At 48.6% G+C, this 19,355-nt stretch overlaps 1 protein-coding gene across 5 annotated transcripts in view; it reads left to right on the forward strand.

The window, feature by feature from the left end:
• The window catches only part of LOC147453401 (uncharacterized), a 62,091-nt gene that overhangs the window by 13,248 nt on the left and 29,488 nt on the right, over window positions 1-19,355 (forward strand). The window lies entirely within an intron of this gene.

Genomic DNA, 19,355 nt, shown 5'->3' on the forward strand with positions numbered 1-19,355 from the left:
TCCAGTTGATCAGTGCGCCCGATGCACAATAGCAGGTCTCTAGAGCCTGCTCACACCTGTGCAGAATCCAGATTGGCCTCCTGGCCCTCTAAGTACAAGGCTGAGTCATCGGCAAACTCAGCGTCCAATAGCTCATCTCCACGAATAGGGAGTGCTAAGCCCCGCAAACCAACCTGCTGTGACACCAAAAATCTGCTCATCGCCCCCGCATAGAACATAAAGAGAAAGGGGGCAAGAGGACAACCCTGTCTGACCGAGCGTGTGAGCATGAAGCGCTCACCTCTACCTCTTGCCAAAAACACCTGATTGTGAGCCTGTCTGTACAAAGCTGACACCCCTCTGATCCAAGCATCTGAGAAGCCCATCCTGCGTAGAGTGCCCTCTAGAAAGTCCCAGTCAACTCTGTCGTATGCCTTCTCAAAATCGAGAAGAAGAATCACAAGGTCCTCCCCACGGAGCCGTGCCAGGACAGAAGCCTCCCAGAAAGTGAAGATGTTGTCAAGGATACTGCGTTCCTTGACAAAACCTGTCTGAGTCCCATGTATAAGGCTCTCCAAAAGTGGCTGAATCCTCAAACTCAGAGCCTTGGCAAGAATTTTGTAGGCTTAGTTGAGGATGGTGATAGGGCGCCACTGTCGAATCTCATCCAAGGAGCCACCCTCCTTTGGAATGAGGTAGATCAGGCCCTCACTCATGCTATCAGGCATCACTCCTGTGTGCAAAATGTACTGAAAGGCTCTACAAAGATCTGGGCCAAGCACGTCCCAGTACTCCAAGAAAAAGCTGGGAGTCAACCCATCCTCACCTGGACAGCTACCACGAGGAAGGGCCCTAAGAGCCGTGTGCAGCTCCTCAAGTTGAAGTGGCATCTCTAGCCTCTGGCGCATCTCCTCTGTCACAAGACAAGGCATCTGTGCCCAAACCTGCTCCCTGCATGCATCCTGCCGCTCTGACTGGGGCTTAGCTGACAGTAAATCACGATAAAAGTCAGTAGCAACTGCACACATATCCTCGGGCTCACAAGCATCTGACCCATCGGGTCTCCTCAACTGATTGACCTTGTCATGCGAGTGCCGAGGTCCCACTGTCTCAAAAAAAGCCCCAGTCACTCGTTCACCCACCTGAGTCCACTGAGATGCATGTCGGTGGAAGGCAAACTCATGACGCCTCTCTTCTGTGCTAGCAAGCTCCTGTCGAGCCTGCTGTAACTGCTCCTCCAACCATGGATTGTCTGGATGCTGCTCATGCATCCTCTGTAGTGAAGTAATGCCTCGTCTGAGACGTTGCTCCTCCTCTCTCGCTGCAGCCCTGCGAGCCAGAGACTCCTGAAGAAAAAAGTGGCTCAGTTAAGCTAGGCCTAAGCCCACTCTGTCTGCAGGTGGAACCTGGCTGTTCATGCCCTGTGTCCAGAGAGCCTCTACCCTCTCTCTGAGTGCTGAGTCCAACAAGACTCGCTCTGGGATGCGAAGCATCGTGCTCCCACTCCTCTGCCTGTCTGCCACTGTGAGGATCACTGGTGCACGGTCCGAGAAGGAAGTCCCTGCCAGGATGCCCACTGATCCCCCCAAGTCACTGAAGTGGTCACTAGTGTAGAAGCGATCTATCTGCGATAGATTCACTCCTCCCACTCTGCGTTCCGATCTAGAGAAGGCAAGACTGTCTGGAGGCCTCACAAAGCCAAGAGTGCTGCCATGTATCCGAGACCCTCAAAGTCATACACAACCTCTCCCAAGCTGCTAACTCGACTCCATGCACAGTAGCATGGTTGCCTCCAATCCTGTCAGAAGGGTCCTCCCAACATGTTGAAGTCCCCTCCTACACACCAATGGTCGGCTTGCGGCAAAGACTTAACAATCTGTGACCAAAACTCTGCACGAGCACTCGCCACATTGGGCGCATAGATGTTCAGGAAGCCCACAAGGCCACCCTGAACCTGCATAGTAATCCACTGAGCCGTGCGTGGCACAATAATCCCTCTGCCCACAATGGCCTGCTGCAATGAATCCGCAATAGTCATACATACCCCACCCTGGATGCCTCCAGGTCCAAAAGCAGCTGACCAAAAGGTATCATATCGTCCACGCAAAATCTGACCACATCACCGAATGCGTCTCACACAGATGGTGCTCCTGAAGCATAAGGAGATCAATCTCTCCTCCCACAAGGCAACGCTGAAGCTCCTGACGCAATCGGCCCCGCTGTCGCTGAAACTGGGGCCACCTAGTCCCTGCACGTTCCATGAGACGATCCTCATGGTGAGCGAGAGAGAACAGATGCTGCCGCAGCAGCAAGTCGTGCTATCTTCGAGGCTGGCTTGTATGGGGAGTAATCCGCATCCGAGCGTCCTCTAGATAGGCGAGACTGCAGTGAGTGCCTAGCCCAAGCCCAAGCAGAACGAGCCGTGCGTAAAGCAACCTCCTCTGTCCAGGAGTCCTCATGAATGTATACATAGCAAGGCAAACACTGCGTATCCGCAAAGAAGTATACCACAATGTGCCTACATCCTGCTGTGTCTGGGGGTGTCACCGCAAACTTGGCCAATGGCCACAAAGTCTGCAGCAAATCTGTAACTCCAAGTTCTCCCATGTGATGAGAGAACTCGAGAACCTGTGTATGCAGCCATCCCAACACTGAGTCGAGGGACCACTCTGTCTCGACCCTACCTCAGAGAGGGAAGGAGAAACCAACTGCTAAGTCCAAGGCCTCTGTCCCCCAGCGGCGAGGAACAAAGCATGGACCTTGAAGCAGGTTGCCTCGTGGTCTGTTGCGGAATCGCCGAGAAAGCGAGTGAACCCGTAGTTGAAGAAGTCCCAGCGGCGTCGGAGGTCAATGCTCGTCAGACCACGAGGGATAGCTGCAAGGGAAGATGTCTGAATCTGTAGAGGGGGCCGCAAGAAGGGTTGACCCTCTCTCGCTAGGCGACTCTTGGCAAAAGCGCTGCCAAGAGATCTCCTAACCGCCGGAGGACCAGTCTCCTGAGTCGACTGTGGAACTGGAGCAGGAGGGGGGGGGGGGGGGGGGGGGGGGGGGGGGGAGGAGAAGAGGGACGGGATGGGGCGACAGAGGAAGAGGGGCGAGGTGAAGAGGCGACGGGAGTAGGCGGGGGGGGGGGGGGGGGGAATGAGGAGGTGGAGGGGAACTCTTGAGGGGGAAGCGGTTGTCGAGGGTGAAGCGGAGGTGGAGTGTGGTGTAGGGGACGACTCCTGCTCAAGAGGACCAAAGCGGTTCCCCGTAGGAACCCACTGCTGCTGAGTAGGCACCTAGGGGCCACTCTGAGTGCCAGGCTGTCGCTGTGGCCCCTGGCGTCGACGGCCACGGGCTTGCTGCCACCCCTCCTCCGCTGGAGCCCTAGGCTCGGAGGGTGGCTCTGAATCTGTGGGCTGTGCCGTTGACTGTGGTTGCGGCCCAGCCCTGGTAGGCTGGGGCTGAGGTTGTGGTGCAGGTCTCGGCCTCCTCCGTGGACAGGCCTTCGCTAGGTGGCCCATCTGTCGGCAAATGAAGCACTGGTTCGGGAGGCCCGAGTACTCCACACTCTGTCTGAACCAACCCCCACTCACCCGAGGCAAAGGGATGACCTTCGGGAGCGTGGGTATCTCTGACCAAAACTCGAACTGAGGGGATGCCAGCCGCCTTGGCAGCTACTGATGTTGCCATACGAGGTGTCTCTAGGACAGTCCCGATGGCGGAGCCGATCTTGGATAGAAGTGGTAGGTACTCCCTTCGTAAACCCGGAAAGCAGACTGAGATGGGCATGTCTGCCTCCTCTACTAGAACATCTGAAGTCGGGTCAAAACCATGTCGCCACTGTCGAAAGTGGGCACGTGATGCTCGAATGGCCAATGGACTCATAGCTATGACCTTGGTCGCCATCTCGGAGGTCTCAAACTCGATCTGATAGTAACCCCGTCCGAGAATCTGGACATCCAAGATCTTGCCCACCTCTGCGAGAAGGCGGGCTTGGAGAAGGTCTCGCAGCTCTCCTTTGCTAGGTCAGGTGCCGAGAATCTTGCAGATGACCGACGTCGCCTGCAAGCGCTCTACCTCTGCGGGCTAGGTTCGCTTGCTCTGCCGGTGAAAGAGCAAGTCGAATGGTGGGCTCAGCGGGGTCAGGCGAGGGGGCTTCAGGCGAGTCCCTCTGTGGCGGAGCTGGAGCCTCCATCTGTGTCTACTGCTGTGTCGAAAAGGAGGAAAGAGAGATAACGCTGTCAACGACCTTGACGAGCACTGTCCCACGAAGGGTACTGCCAATGCGAGCTGAAGGAAATCTTCGGGAAGGAAGGCGAAAAAACAAAACAAAGGAGGCCGCGGGGGGGGGGGGGGGGGGGGGGGGGGGCAGTGCGGATAAGGCAGCGGCAGAGAGGTAGCGGGCTGAGCAGCAGAGGCAGCGGGCGGGATGGGCGAAAGGCGGGCGGGATGGCGGGCTGAGCGGCAAAGGCAGCGGGCGGGCTGGGGGAGTGGCGGCGGGGGGGGGAAACGGGCTGAGCGGCAGGGGCAACGGGCGGGCTGGGTGGAACAGCGGGCAGCGTGTGGGGAGGGGGGGGCGCGCTGAGGGGCTGCGAGCAGTAGCTGCAGGCACAAGGCGCGCGAGGGCAGCGATGGAGGGGGGGGGGGGGGGGGGTGCGGCAGCAGCAGCGAGCGTTCAGAGTCTGTTCTCTCTCGATATTGCTACAACCATCTCTTGGAGAGAGGGCTATTGAAACCGGCCCGTGGGGCGGTAGGCGTTGGCTTTCACCCGAAATTCTTTACTTTAGAGACACATAGAGAGAACGTGCAAAGGGAACCTGTGACGGGAATTAACACTTAAGCACACACACGGCTCGGAAGCTAGAATGCTCCGAGCAGACGCCGACAACCTGTAGGCCCCAAAATTGGCACCCCTTTCGGTATTTCTTTATTCTTTGAGAGGGTAAATTACAAAGTAGAGTCTTGGGAATCCTTTATCTGTATCCCTCTAGATACTACACGATTTGGCCAAATTTCGGTAGCATAACAGCCACAAAACTTGTGCGAAACCCATTCCCTTGCTAGAACTCACTGCTATTGGTGTATACCCTCTGATTCCAGCCCAAAAACAGTAAATTCAGCTCGCTGTATTTACTGGTTTTTGCCCTGTTTTCAGCCCCAAACAGTCCTCTACCTGTCCTCTGCCAGTGGGGCATGATTCCCAAGGGTTTTGGCGTCCGTATGGCTGAAAAACAGCCAATTTTCTGCGCATACACAGCCGCTGAATTTGCGCCTGTATGGTGAGGTTATGACCCTCACCGGTGCCTGCTTTGGAGTAGCAGCTAGCTACCCCTGTTCCTGCTCAAGGAGGCTCTTGCCTCAGCACAAAAGCATGAACGCACACAGTTGTACATCAGTCAAATGAAGAGCCCTCTTGTGGGGCATCACATAACTGCACGTATGGGGGGGAGAGCAGTGTGTAGCGTGCAGGGCATCACTCCTAGCACCACACTGTACATGGGAGGGAAAGAAAGCACTTCATAGCTCTTAACCTGTGACAAAAACCAAATGAAGCCTCCTCCCAGCTTAAAATTCAGCACCCATTTTGTCACGTGACACATCCAACCCTATGTGTCCGTGGACAAGCTATAGCATGATCAGGGTTCAGTCAGTCCAGTCAAGTCTAGATTAGAAGTGATCTGGCACTTTTTGTGAGTCTATTCGTAGACGGTGCATGCCCTGTCACTTGCTATAGATGCATATCCTCTTGTTGCACACAACATGATCATCAGTATTCCCATCAGAATCCATTAGAATCAGTTACGGGATTTTTCCAGTGCATTTAGTCTATTTTTCCTATTTTTGACATTTTTCACTTATTATATTTAAGTGACTTTCCAACAAAAGTAGGTAGGGCAATTTTGCTAAGTTAACATATAAGCAAACCCAAGTTAGCACTAAATGGCAGAAAAGGCAGCAGGAGCTCCACGCTCAACAGGCACCTTCTCAGCAAGAACCATCAAGGACCCATCAGACTGCGTTTTTCCAACAACCCTTCAAGCTAGCGTTTTTGGACTTCGTCACCACCTCCCCCTGACCCTAGCGTTTTCAGTTTCCCCTCATCGCCCACAGTCCTCTGGCGTTTTCAGCTTTGCAGAGATCGCCAACCTTCACAAATCCCTAGCGTTTTTGCTAGTGCTACACAAGGACATCAGCGTTTTCATTTTCAGCCTTAAGTGCAGCAAATGCAGCAGCGTTTTCAACCTTAAGAACAGTAGCAGATTCAGCCCTAAGCATCTGCAGATACCCCCATTGTCAGCCTCCCAAAAACGCAGCAAATCAGCGTTTTTCAGCAGTCCGAATCAGCCCCGAAATTCAGCAGATAGAAGACCACAGATTTCAGCCCTAAAGTCGTTGTCGTCATTCCTGTCGTCGTCACCGGCATAGTCCCAAGTTGCATCAGTCCATTGCATCGTCATTGTACCACTTTGTGCAATCAATAAGTAGACCACTCTCGCCGACGAGAGTGGGGCCTTCCGAGGAGGGTTTTACGTCGTCTCTGGTGTCGTATCTCTCTTCTCTCTCTACCTCTCAGTCTCATACACTTGCACGCACAGTGTCCATTCACTTTGTTTGTGATCATAGCACTTTCTCATTAAGAACGGAAGGCTCTCCCTTCCATAAGAACTAAAAGGAACCTTGAGCACAGTTCGGAGCACTTATCTTGAGCAAAGCGCAAACATTGATTCAGCTGCACCTTACACATTTTTTTGCATGAGGCAAGTGCATATAAATTTGCCACTTGGCGCATTTACAAGCATTTTCCCGTTTCGGGTTTGCGGCCTAAAAATCTCCCGACTGGTTGCTCAGTTGACTTCGCGGCAGAGTTGTAAAATGTTCCCCTAGTCATACCGGAGGTAATGATGCAAACACATTTCACGGCCCAAAATAGCAGTTCCCTAAATTTTAGGAAATGATTCCGTTGGGCTTCCACTGGTCATCTGACCATCTATCCTCATTGGGACCGCATCCAAAAGTGCAATGTGGCCCAACTGTCGGATACTTTCTGTTGGTAGTCCCACCTTGACTTTATGCCTTTATTGAGTTCACTTCCTAGTATCCACCAACTTGCTAAGTGCGACGGGGGGACCTATATGATCTTGCTTTGAGCCTAGACATCCTCTTACTATACGAATTCCAGTGTCGACCACTTCCCATCTGCGGGTGAAACTACCGTTCACATTGGCCATACAATGACCGACCGTTTGCTACTTCAAAAAGAGGGTCTCAAAAATAAAACAAAAATCATTGAAAAGAAACCAACAACTAAGGTTAGCAGTTGCCACGTCCTCGTGACATAGTTAACAGCTGCCACGTCCTCGTGACATACCCCCGTCTTGAAATCGAAAACGTCCTCGATTGCATACCAGAAATACACGCCACTGATGATCTTGTGCTATTAACACTCTTTTATCATCGCATGTATCCGCAAGAAAGGTCGGAACACATAGATACAAATGACTTAATGAAACCTTCATACTTTTGTCATTTCCATTTATTACACTGAATTCTTATGTACATTTGATGTACTAGCTCTTACATTACCCCTCCTTTGCACACGTTGGGTTGGGGCATAGGTAGGTTGTAACCCAAAGGCTTCAAGGTAAAGCTGCAATACATTTGGTGACTCTGATAGTTCATGCTCTTCCATCCACTTTGCATCCATAGGCGGATAGTTCTTGAACTTCACCAAATAACGTCTTGCAACTTGTTCTTTAACTTTTCTGTCCTTATGTGCCCAAACTTACTGAGGTATCAGGATCTCATCAAGTTCCTCAACTTCTGGCTGATCCTCATCTGGCATATCTTCTGGTACATCATCCACGAAGGGTCTTAGAAGACTCATGTGAAACGCATTATGAATCTTCCATGCATCAGGCAATTTCAGCCTCTAAGCCACATCAATGATCTCATCAAGCACTTGAAAAGGTCCATAGTAATGCATACTGAGCTTAGGAAACAGCCGTTCCTTGCCCTTCATTTTCTTTAACTTTGCCTTTTCGAACCTTAACAGAACCCAATCACCAGGTGATAACAACAATTCACGACGGTGACGATCAACAGTCTTTTTCTGTTTTGCCTAGACGACCCGGGTTCAAATCCCGGCAATGGAACCTTGAAACCGGCCCATGGGGCAGTAGCGTTGGCTTCAAATTCATTTGACAACCAAGAAGATGCAAACATTTGCTTGAAGTAAACCCAAGTGGCGGGTGCCTGTCCTTGCATTAACAATGTTGTCCACCATGTAAGCACATTGTCCTTTAAGAAGTGGCAGCTTTCCTGACTTTCGAGGCCTCTGTAAAATTCCCTTCTGCATAAGCTGTATCAAACTGCTGGAGGAAAGTAAGAGCCTTTGCTTTATCTTCAAAGCCACTGAAAGTACTGAACTTTATAGCTGCACCACCTTCTTTGTAAGCTTTCGGCTTCTCCAATGCCCCCAAGTTGTCATATGGAATGGTCTGCAACATGGGCACTGTAGTAGGCATGATCGGCACATCTTGGCCATTCACATTTTGCGTCAGAGGTGCGATATCTGGCTGCTGTCCAGAAAAACCAGCTATGCCAAAATGACCTTGTGGCACCCCAAACTGACCTTGGTTGCACTGAAAACCCTGCTGCATGCCGACACTACTATACATGGGGTTTGGCATGATGCCTTGCATACCCCCAAACACTGTTCCTGGCATGTACGACTTCTAGGCGCATAACCAGCCATACTTTGGAACACTGATCCATCCCGAATTACCCAGGATGTACCGTGGGTGGTGGAAAAACTGGGTGCATAGCCTGGTATCCAATTTCCTTTCCATTCAAGACAGCATGTGGGCTTTGAAAAGTGGCGGGCTGAACTGGCATAACGTGTGGAATAGGCGCTCTAGCCACCTTGTTCAAGCACAGGAGGAACTTGTTTTGGAGCCCCTGACTCCGCAACATGCGAGTGTTCCCTTTCCTGCTGAGTCGCATTAAGTACTTGGGCTTAAGCCTCAACAAGCTCCGTATGCGGTGTAGGTTGCCTATTTTGCTGTTGCTCTTGTGGCGCTCGCAGGAACTCCATAAACCTTGGATTCTGCACCAGCTGCGAAAAGACATTCACCGTGGCAACTAACTGAGTCCTGAACGCATCATCCTCAAGTTGCCCAGTCATAAAGCCCTGTACTACGGGAGGGACATTCACATTAACAGGAGGACAGTCTGACGTGGCCGTGAACTCTCGCCAATCTCGAAGACCATAGGAATCTCCTACCTACCTTCGAAGAAGAACCCTCTTCCATAATGCCCTTCCCTTTGTCGGCCATAGTGTAATCCCGCGTTCCTGCACTCTTCGTCTTTACCCAAAACAACCGAGGCTCACTCTTTGAGGAAAAAGTAATTGATGTCTCAGCGACGGAACCTTGAAACCGGCCCGTGGGGCGTTAGGCGTTGGCTTTCACCCGAAATTCTTTACTTTAGAGACACACTGAGAGAACGTGCAAAGGGAACCTGTGACGGGAACTAACACTTAAGCACACACACGGCTCGGAAGTTAGAATGCTCCGAGCAGACGCCGGCAACTTGTAGGCCCCAAAATTGGCGCCCCTTTCGGTATTTCTTTATTCTTTGAGAGGGTAAATTACAAAGTAGAGTCCTGGGAATCCTTTACCTGTATCCCTCTAGATACTACATGATTTGGCCAAATTTCGGGAGCATAACAGCCCCAAAACTTGCGCGAAACCAATTCCCCTGCTAGAACTCACTTCTACTGGCGTATACCCTCTGATTCCAGCACAAAAGAGTAAATTCAGCTCGCTGTATTTACTGGTTTTTGCCCTGTTTTCAGCCCCAAACAGTCCCCTACTTGTCCTCTGCCAGTGGGGCACGATTCCCAAGGGTTTTGGCGTCCGTATGGCTGAAAAACAGTCAATTTTTTGCGCATACACAGCGCTGAATTTGCACCTGTGTGGTGAGGTTATGACCCTCACGGTGCCTGCTTTGGAGTAGCAGCTAGCTACCCCTGTTCCTGCTCAAGGAGGCTCTTGCCTCGGCACAAAAGCATGAACCCACACAGCTGTACATGAGTCAAATGAAGAGCCCTCTTGTGGGGCATCACATAACTGCACGTTGGGGAGAGAGAGCAATGTGTAGCGTGCAGGGCATCACTCCTAGCACCACACTGTACATGGGAGGGAAAGAAAGCACTCCATCTTAACCTGTGACAAAAACCAAATGAAGCTTCCTCCCAGCTTAAAATTCAGCGCCCATTTTTCTACATGAGGCAAGTGCATGAAAATTTGCCACTTGACGCATTTACAAGCATTTTTCCGTTTTGGGTTTGCAGCCTAAAAATCTCCCGATTGGTTGCTCAGTTGACTTCGCGGCAGAGTTGTAAAATGTTCCCCTAGTCATACCGGAGGTAATGACGCGAGCACATTTCACGGCCCAAAATAGCAGTTCCCTAAATTTTAGGAAATGATTCCGTTGGGCTCCCACTGGTCATCTGACCATCTATCCTCATTGTGACCGCATCCAAAAGTGAACTGTGGCCCAACTGTCGGATACTTTCTGTTGGTAGTCCCACTTTGACTTTATACCTTTATTGAGTTCACTTCCTAGTATCCACCAACTTGCTAAGTGCGGCAGGGGAGACCTATATGATCTTGCTCTTTTTGGACCCTGGTCATGCTGTAGCTTGTCCACGGACACATAGGGTTGGATGTGTCACGTGACATCCCCTCCTTTTTAAAGTGAGGTACTGCTACCGAACTGTATGGCGTCGAGGGAGATCGCCAACAGGGTCTTGAATCTTGGAAAGGACTCTTTGCCGGCATTGAAGAAGGTAGACGCATGACTATAGACGAAGTGGAAGCATTGAAGATGACTTTGTGGCGCTTTCGGCGCGGCCCAAAGAAGAAGGCATTGCAGACCTTTATGAAGTTCAAGTATCGCACAACCCACACATCAGAGTGGGCCGGCGAAGAGTCCTTTCTAGGATTTCGGATGTTAATGGCGATCACCCTCGACGCCATACAGTTCGGTACCAGTGCCTCACTTTAAAAAGGAGGGGATGTCACGTGACACATCTAACCCTATGTGTCCGTGGACAAGCTACAACATGACCAGGGTTCAGTTCAATCAAGTCAGTCTAGAATAGGAAGTGTTCTGGCACTTTTGTGAGTCTATTCGCAGACCGCGCATGCCCAAACACTTAGAGTAGATGCAGACCCTCTGGTTGCACACATCATGACCATCAACATTACCATTAGAATCCATCAATCCATCAGGGGTATTTTCCAGTGCATTAAACCTATTTTCCCTATTTTTGACATTTTTCACTTATTTATTAAGTGACTTTTGTTGGGAACTAGGTAGGGCAATTTTGCTAATGAAATATATAAGGAAACCAGAGTTAGCACTTTTTGGCAGAAGAGGCAGCAGGAGCACCTGTCTCACAGGCAATTTCTCAGTAGGACTCGAAGAGTCTCTAGCGTTTTTGCATCACAGCAGACGGGCTAGCGTTTTTGGATCAAGAACCCAGATCAACCAGCGTTTTTGCATCTGTATCAGCCTGGCGACAGCAGAGGAGAGTTCAGCCCTAGAGTTAGCAATTGCATAAGCAGATTCATAGCAAATTGCACCAGACAACAGAATTCAGCCCTAGCGTTTTTGGTTTGTAGATCAACCTCAGCGTTTTTGTAGATCTTCGCGACGGAATCAGCTTTAGACTCAGCGTTTTTAGTTTTCAGTAGTCAGTATCCGCACTAGAACCCCCGAACCTCGCAGATCTCACCTTCCCGCAGCAGATCCTCGCCGCACGGTCAGATCCCGCGAAGTTTGCAGATCCAGCCCGGAAAACGCAGATTTCAGCATTTGCGTTTTCAGCGTGACGTCATCGCATCGTCGTCATCGACATAGAGTCAGAATTCAGCAGATCAAGATTTGCAGATTCAGCCATTAGCATTTTCAGATCTCAGCCCGTCTCGTCTCGTCCTCATCGTCGTCGACATCGTTGCCAAGTCAAAGCATTGTAGAGATTTGTGCAATCATAAGTAGACCGCTCTCGCCATAGAGAGTGGGCCCTTGGAGGAGGGTTTTTCAACATCCTTGGTGTCGTATTCTCTTCTCTCTCTATCTCTCAGTCTCAGCAGCTTCATTCACAGTGTCATTCACTTTGTTTGTGTCCTTTGCACTCTCTCATGTTAGGTGGAGGGAATGATTGTTTGCGCTTTGCTCAAGATGAGTGCTCCGAATTGTGCTCAAGGTTCCTTTTAGTTCTTATGGAAGGGAGAGCCTTCCGTTCTTAATGAGAGAGTGCTATGATCACGAACAAAGTGAATGGACAATGTGCGTGCAAGTGAATGAGATTGAGAGATAGAGAGAGAAGAGAGATACGACATGAGAGAAGTAAAAACCCTCCTCCGAAGGCCCCACTCTCGTCGGCGAGAGTGGTCTACTTATGATTGCACAAAGTGGTACAATGACGATGCAATGGACTGATGCAATCTGGGACTATGGCGACGACAACGACGGTGATGACGACGACGACCTTAGGGCTGAAATCTGTGGTCTTCTAACTGCTGAATTTCGGGGCTGTTTCGGTGGCTGAAAATGACTGTTTTGGCTGCGTTTTCATGGCTGAAAATGGGGGATCTTCCGCAACCAACTGGGGCTGATTCTACTGCTGTCCATAGGGCTGAAAACGCTGTGGTTCTGATGCGGCCAGGGCTGAAAATCACTAACGCTGATCTACTTGCTGAAGTTGTTGATGAAAAGCAAAAACGCTAATGCATCTTCTGCTGCGGATGGGCTGAAAACCAAAACGCTACTGCCTTCCTCTAGCGTTAGTGGAATGATGGGGTGCTGGGTGTGATGCAGAGTTGGAAATGCTAGGGCTCCTTGTTGGTGGCGACACATGCAAGGCTGATACACCGGATCTTGTGGAGGTACTGTTGGGGAAACCAAAAACGCTACCTGTTGCTATGAGAGGAAACGCCAAGGTTGGGGGGGGGGGGGGGGCCTACGGGTTCTGCTGAGAAGTTGCCTGTTGAGCGGGGAGCTCCTGCTGCCTCTTCTGCCAGAAAGTGCTAACTTGGGTTTGCTTATATATTAACTCAGCAAAATTGCCCTACCTACTTTTGTTGGAAAGTCACTTAAAAATAATAAGTGAAAGTACCAAAAATAGGGAAAATAGGCTAAATGCACTGGAAAATTCCCCTGACTGAATCTGATGGATTCTGAAGGGAATACTGATGATCATGCTGTGTGCAACCAGAGGATATGCAGCTATGCTAAGTGACTGGGCATGCACGGTCTACGAATAGACTCACAAAAGTGCAAGATCACTTCTAATCTAGACTGACTAGACTGGACTGAACCGAATCCTGTTATGCTATAGCTTGTCCACAGACACATAGGGTTGGATGTGTCACGTGACATCTCATTACAGGAACGGAAGGCTCTCCCTCCGTAAGTAAAAGGAACCCTTGAGCACATGTAAGGTGCAGCGGAAGTGAATGTTGAACTTTGCTCAAGATGAGTGCTCCGAACTGTGCTCAAGGTTCCTTTTTCTTATGGAAGGGAGAGCCTTCCGTTCTTAATGAGAGAGTGCAATGGACACAAACAAAGTGAATGGACATTGTGAATGGAAATGCATGAGACTGAGAGATAGAGAAGAGAATTCGACACCAGAGACGACGTAAAACCCTCCTCCAAGGGCCCCACTCGATGGCGAGAGTGGTCTACTATTGATTGCACAATCTGGTACAATGGCTGAATGCAAATCTAAGGCTATGTCGATGTCGACGGAGTGGACGACGAGGACGATGCTAAAGCTGAAAACTGAGTGCTTTGACTCTGTCTAGGGCTGAATTCTGCTGCGTCAAAACCGTCGTTGTACTGCTGTCCAAAAACGCTAGGTATGCTGAAATCTGCTGATGCAAAAACGCCACTTGCAGGTCCTTTAAATGCTGCTGAAAATTGATGCGGTATTGCTGTCCGAGGATGCTATGATCGGCTGAAATCTAGTACTTCAAAACGCTGTAGAGGCAGCCCCAAAAACGCTGGTCCATGCTGCTCTTTGACGCGCCGATTTGCTGGATCTGGAAACGCTATGCTGCTGAGGCTATGGCGATGAGGCTAATGGCTGAAAACGCTAGGGGAAGTGTGGTGTAGCTCGTGGGTCTTGCTGGGGAAAATCGCCACCAAGAAGGGGGAGTCTTGCTTGAGAGAGAGAGAGGGGGAACCTGCTGCCCTTGGCCTGTGTTCTCCTTGCACTTCTGCCAAATAGTGCTAGCCTAGGTTTGCTTATATATTATCTTACCCAATTTGCCCTACTCAGTTCCCAACAAAAGTCACTTTAAATAAGTGAAGAATGTCAGAAATAGGGAAAATAGGTTTAATGCACTGGAAAATTACCCTGATGGATTTTGATGGGAATGCTTATGATCATGCTGTGTGCAAACGGAGGATATACATCTAATCTGAGTGACGGTCTGCGAACAGACTCACAAAAGTGCCAGATCACTTCCTATTTTAGACTGACTTGACGGAACTGAACCCTGGTCATGCTGTAGCTTGTCCACGGACACATAGGGTTGGATGTGTCACGTGACATCCCCTCCTTTTCAAAGTGAGGGACTGGTACCGAACTGTATGGCGTTGAGGGAGATCGCCAATAGTATCCGGAATCCTGGAAGGGACTCTTCGCCGGCCCACTCTGATGTGTGGGTCGTGCGGTACTTGAACTTCATAAAGGTCTGCAACGCTTGCTTCTTTGGGCCGCGCCGAAAGCAACACAAAGTCTTCTGGGGCTCCTTTGATGCTTCAACTTTCTCTAGAGTGATGCTTCTTTCTGCTTCAAGAATCTCCATGGCTGAAAATTCCTGAAAGCACTTGTCACAAAGTGATGACGTGGCGGACAATAGAAACCCTAATTTCTGCCAGAAACCCTAAAATTCATGCAAACCCTAATTTCTGCGAAAAACCCTAATTTTTGGAAATCGTGGAGGCTATAAATAAATAAATAAATAAATATAATGATGAGCGACGCAAATCTTGCTTTTTCTCTATGCAATGAGAAAGAGAGAGAGAATGCTTTTGCTTTCAAGTTTTGACTCTCTGTGAGAGAGAGAGAGCAGTTGCTTTGGCTTTCAAGCTTTTGGGGCTCTGCTTTTGGGCATCCCTTGTAACCTTTAAATTAGTGGTGAGGACCTCACTTCTCAGAGCATCTGGACGCAGAGTCTGAGAGTGAAACCCTAGCCACTCTCTTGTACTTTGATCTGTAATATAAAAAGAAATACTGAAAGGGCCGCCAGTCTTTGGGGCCAATATCTCTAGGCACGGAACTCCGCTGGGCCAATGTACATCTATTGTGATCTGTGACTTGTTTTGAAGTGGTTATTTGGCGCTGTTGCGGTTGATTCTTGACTTGGAGTGTCCAAGTCTGTTACAGTGGTATCAGAGCACGACCGATTTCTCTTCTACGGAAAATCCGATCCCCAAAAAATTTTCTGCGGCACCTATGGCTTCACGCAAGGATCAGTCGACTTCCTCTGCATCTGGAGATGCGGACTGGGATCACAACGAAGATTTAGGCAGAGAGTATGCCCGCCTCGGCCTACTGAGGCGGAGCAGCAAGAGATGGAGCGTCGTCAATTGATTGGCGATGCAACAAAGATGATGCTCAATTTTGCCAAGGACCCGAAGATGACAAAATATATGAACCAGACCTCTTTGGAAGAGGTACAGACAGAGTAGCAGAGAACCACAACATCACTCCCCAAACCCGCTCTCAAGAAACCTTCTGCGTCCAAGAAATATACGGAGAAGGAACTGGAGAACGTGGTTGATGCACGGATTGCTCAGCTTTTCGACGTGCAAAAGAAAGACAAAAAGCACGGTGAAAAGCAGAAGAAAGGCACTGACTTCCCGGGATATTTGGGTCGTCGGTCGACATTCGACAAGGCAAAGAAACAAAAGAAGCGTATCAAGTTTGAAGGCTTATCGAGTTCTTCTTCTTCTTCTTCTGACAGTTCTTCTAGCTCTTCAGATTCGAGCGAAGAAGACAGAAAAGGTAAAAAGCGAAGCAAGAAACAAAGCTTCGGAAAGGGCAAGAAAAAGGCAAAGAAGACTAAATCTCACCCAGAGACTGACAGTTCTACTGAGGACTCGTCTATAGACAGCTCGGATTCTGATGATGGAAACTTCTATGCGAACAAGAAGAATTTTTACAAAGCCAACCAGTATGACTTTCTCGAAGATAAAAGCAAGTGTGCGCGTATGTCGCACGTGTCAATGCAAGGAGCTTGCCGATACACCGTGTGCGAGCCACAAATGGCTCCAAGCACACAACAAGCCTAAACTAGTAAGCTCAAAGAAAGCGATGGTGTGTCACTCACCGCTCTACGCTTGCTTCGTGGAGGATTCCTCGCCGCGAAGAAGAAGGAGACGCTGCTACGCCGCGCTCAACCGCTTCGCCGCGGTCGTGCCTTCGTAATGCTCGATCGCCCACACACTCCCTCTCTCTCCCTCTCTGACTCTCTCTCTCTCTCTCACACACACACACACAAAGAGATGAAGAAGAAGAAGAAGGAGATGGAGCAAGAGCACTGTTCAATTGCACAAATGAGAGAATGAGTGAATTTTAGGTTTAGTTGGCTTTTATATGAGCTCACCCCATTCACACTTGGGCGCCCATGCTTAGCCAACTAATCTCTTGAATGTTCCAGTTAGAGTGCGCCTCTCATCGGCGATCACTCTTACCCTTTTCCTATTGGATCGACAAGCCCGGTACCTGACTCTACCAAATAAATAATACAATGTCCGCCGTAGGTTACAACGTCCGTCGTAGGTGATAGGGTGTCCGTGAGCCGTGAGGGTTAACATGCCCCCCTTCCTGATGTAGATTCCGTCCTCGGAAGCTATTGAGTTGAAGCTCGTTCGTCGAGGTGGAAGAGCATTTGAGATGAATGTCCTTAGACTTCTTCAATCACTGCAAAATCAAACAACATTGGCACAGTAATTGCATTCTCATAAGCGATTAAAAAGCATATGCAGTTTTAGGCAGACAAATTGATTGGTAACAGAATTTTAAACAATTTGTCAGCAATAAACATTAAATTGTAATATAATCATAATGCATAAATAGATGTAAAGGTAAAAAATTAAACAAGTCTGGGGTCGCTAATTTAACGATCGAAAGGCACTAGAGATCGACTATTAATACCATGGGTAAGCTTCTTAATTTTCTTTGGGCAATTAAGTTGTTTAATCGCGAGAGCCAAGTATTTCATGTTCGATGGCTGACTAGAGGCTATACCTAGAAGACCTTGTAGTTAAGCTACGATAAAAGAAATTTCTCATGAAATCATCGCTTGACTGATTACTTTTTCTTTGACCCCCCAAAGTCTTTTCACAGTGATTCAATTTCGATGTGTGTGCTTATTTTGTATGCCTTGAGTTTTTTGCTTTTCAAGGAAAAGCGCCGACACTGGGAACCTCTAGGGCTCTAGTACCATAGGCGATACATGTGAGTGAAGTACCCAATCAAGGTGAGATTTCTCTTCTAGCTTAAGATTTTACATTGTGGCACTTTGATTTTTTGTTTGTTCATTTTCATCATTTTAATTGTGTAACTTTGGGGGGTCATATAACACTGTTACCCTCCCCAGGCTCATCACACTAGTAAACTCCCTTTATAATACTTAAGCTAAAGGTCAATAGGGTCAAGCCCACTAGAAAGCCCTAGTACATTTCACACAATGCTGCCTAAATCGGATTAAGAACCTAAGTAACCATTGATTATTAGGAAGGCATTCCCCATGGTATTAAGAGAAGATCTCTAACACCTAGCTTGGTCAAACTAGCTTAGTCGGACTGCTTGATTTTTAAACCTAGACAAGTGATTATGACAGAAAATTACATTGAATTTAATGTTTGGTACTAAACAAAGACAGTAAATATTATGCTACCAATCACAATCAAAGCAGACAATCATAGATGGAAAACAGATAAGGAGCAATGCTAATGGACAAGAAACACCTGTTTGTGTTGATGGTCGCGCTTGATCTGAAGTGTGAACGAGAGAAAGATTCCATGAAGGTCCAAATCCTAACCACATCAACACGTTCCTGTACACACGAGGAAACACAAGGAATACCTCTAAGAGGCACATCAGTGGGAAAAAGGAACTTTGCTAATCACTCAACTCTAAAACAGAAACACTTCTATCGTACTAATTCTACCTACCCTTCATCACTCGAGTGATGAGGGTAAAGGTGTTTTATGGCATAGGTTTCTGTTTCAGTGTACCGAATGCGAATGTGTAGGTCTGAGTCAATATATTGACTTTTATTGTGCATACTCGTTTGCTAATTGCTCTTGCTCTTTATTATTTTTAATTTTTGTGAATATAAAGCTTTATATGTACATTCCCTAAGATTGGGAGATTGAGAGGTCAGGGAGGAAGGTTGAGAGGGAAGCAAGTGAATGATGGATGTCAGCAAACACTCCCCCCTTCCTTGGGTAGATCATACCATTTGAAATGAGCTTGTCACCCTTTCAAACCAATTGTTCCAGTTAGTAATAGGTGAGGATTTTTGCCAGTAGTTTTCTCTTACCTTAGGTGCCTCATCGAGTTGCAAGGGTGGTAAGGTACTCTCCCAGGATCGAACTTGAAGTGGTTCATCAGGTGATTCTTGAACATTGGGAGGTGTGGATTGCTTTGTAGCTTCATGGAGGTCCACTATTGTAGGTGGAGACTGTGGAGAAGCTTTTACCTCTGTGGATGCCTTACATGAGGAGCTAGAAGCTTCATGGGACTCCTCCCTTCCTGAGCTAGGTGAAACAAATCGTTCTTTCTTTGGTACCGAAACTAGCTCTGGAGCGGGTGTGTTGCATTCCGTGATTTTTTCCTTTCCACGATCTTCAATTTGTTTTGGAGCCACAGGATTGAGCTCACATGGTTCAGGTGACAGGTAAGAACACAATCTACGTTTTGGCACCCAGATGTGATTATTTCCTTGATAGTAGCCTTGGGCTGCCAATAGTCGTTTAGGAATCCATCGCAACATTTTCTTTACTTTTCTTGGAGCGAGAGGTACGTTTCTTACAAGGCTTCTGTTTTTTCGCACTAGTTATGGTCGCTAAAGAAGCTTTAGGGACCCACTTGTATGTTCTTTTTGTTATATGAGAATGAGTCTTGTCAGAAGCTATATGCATTGCTTGTAGCATATTTAAGGGTATGGGCATTTCATCCCTCTCAGGTGTTATCCATGTCGTCTCCCTATTTCCCCAAGTGTCTATGGTTGCTGCTAGGTGGACCCAATCCCATTGTCCGACTTAGTTATCCCATGTAGTGCATGCATATAAGGAGAATCTTC

The sequence above is a fragment of the Adiantum capillus-veneris genome, chromosome 7, assembly GCF_014529385.1.
Source record: "Adiantum capillus-veneris isolate H3 chromosome 7, ASM1452938v2, whole genome shotgun sequence".
Taxonomy (NCBI): domain Eukaryota; kingdom Viridiplantae; phylum Streptophyta; class Polypodiopsida; order Polypodiales; family Pteridaceae; genus Adiantum; species Adiantum capillus-veneris.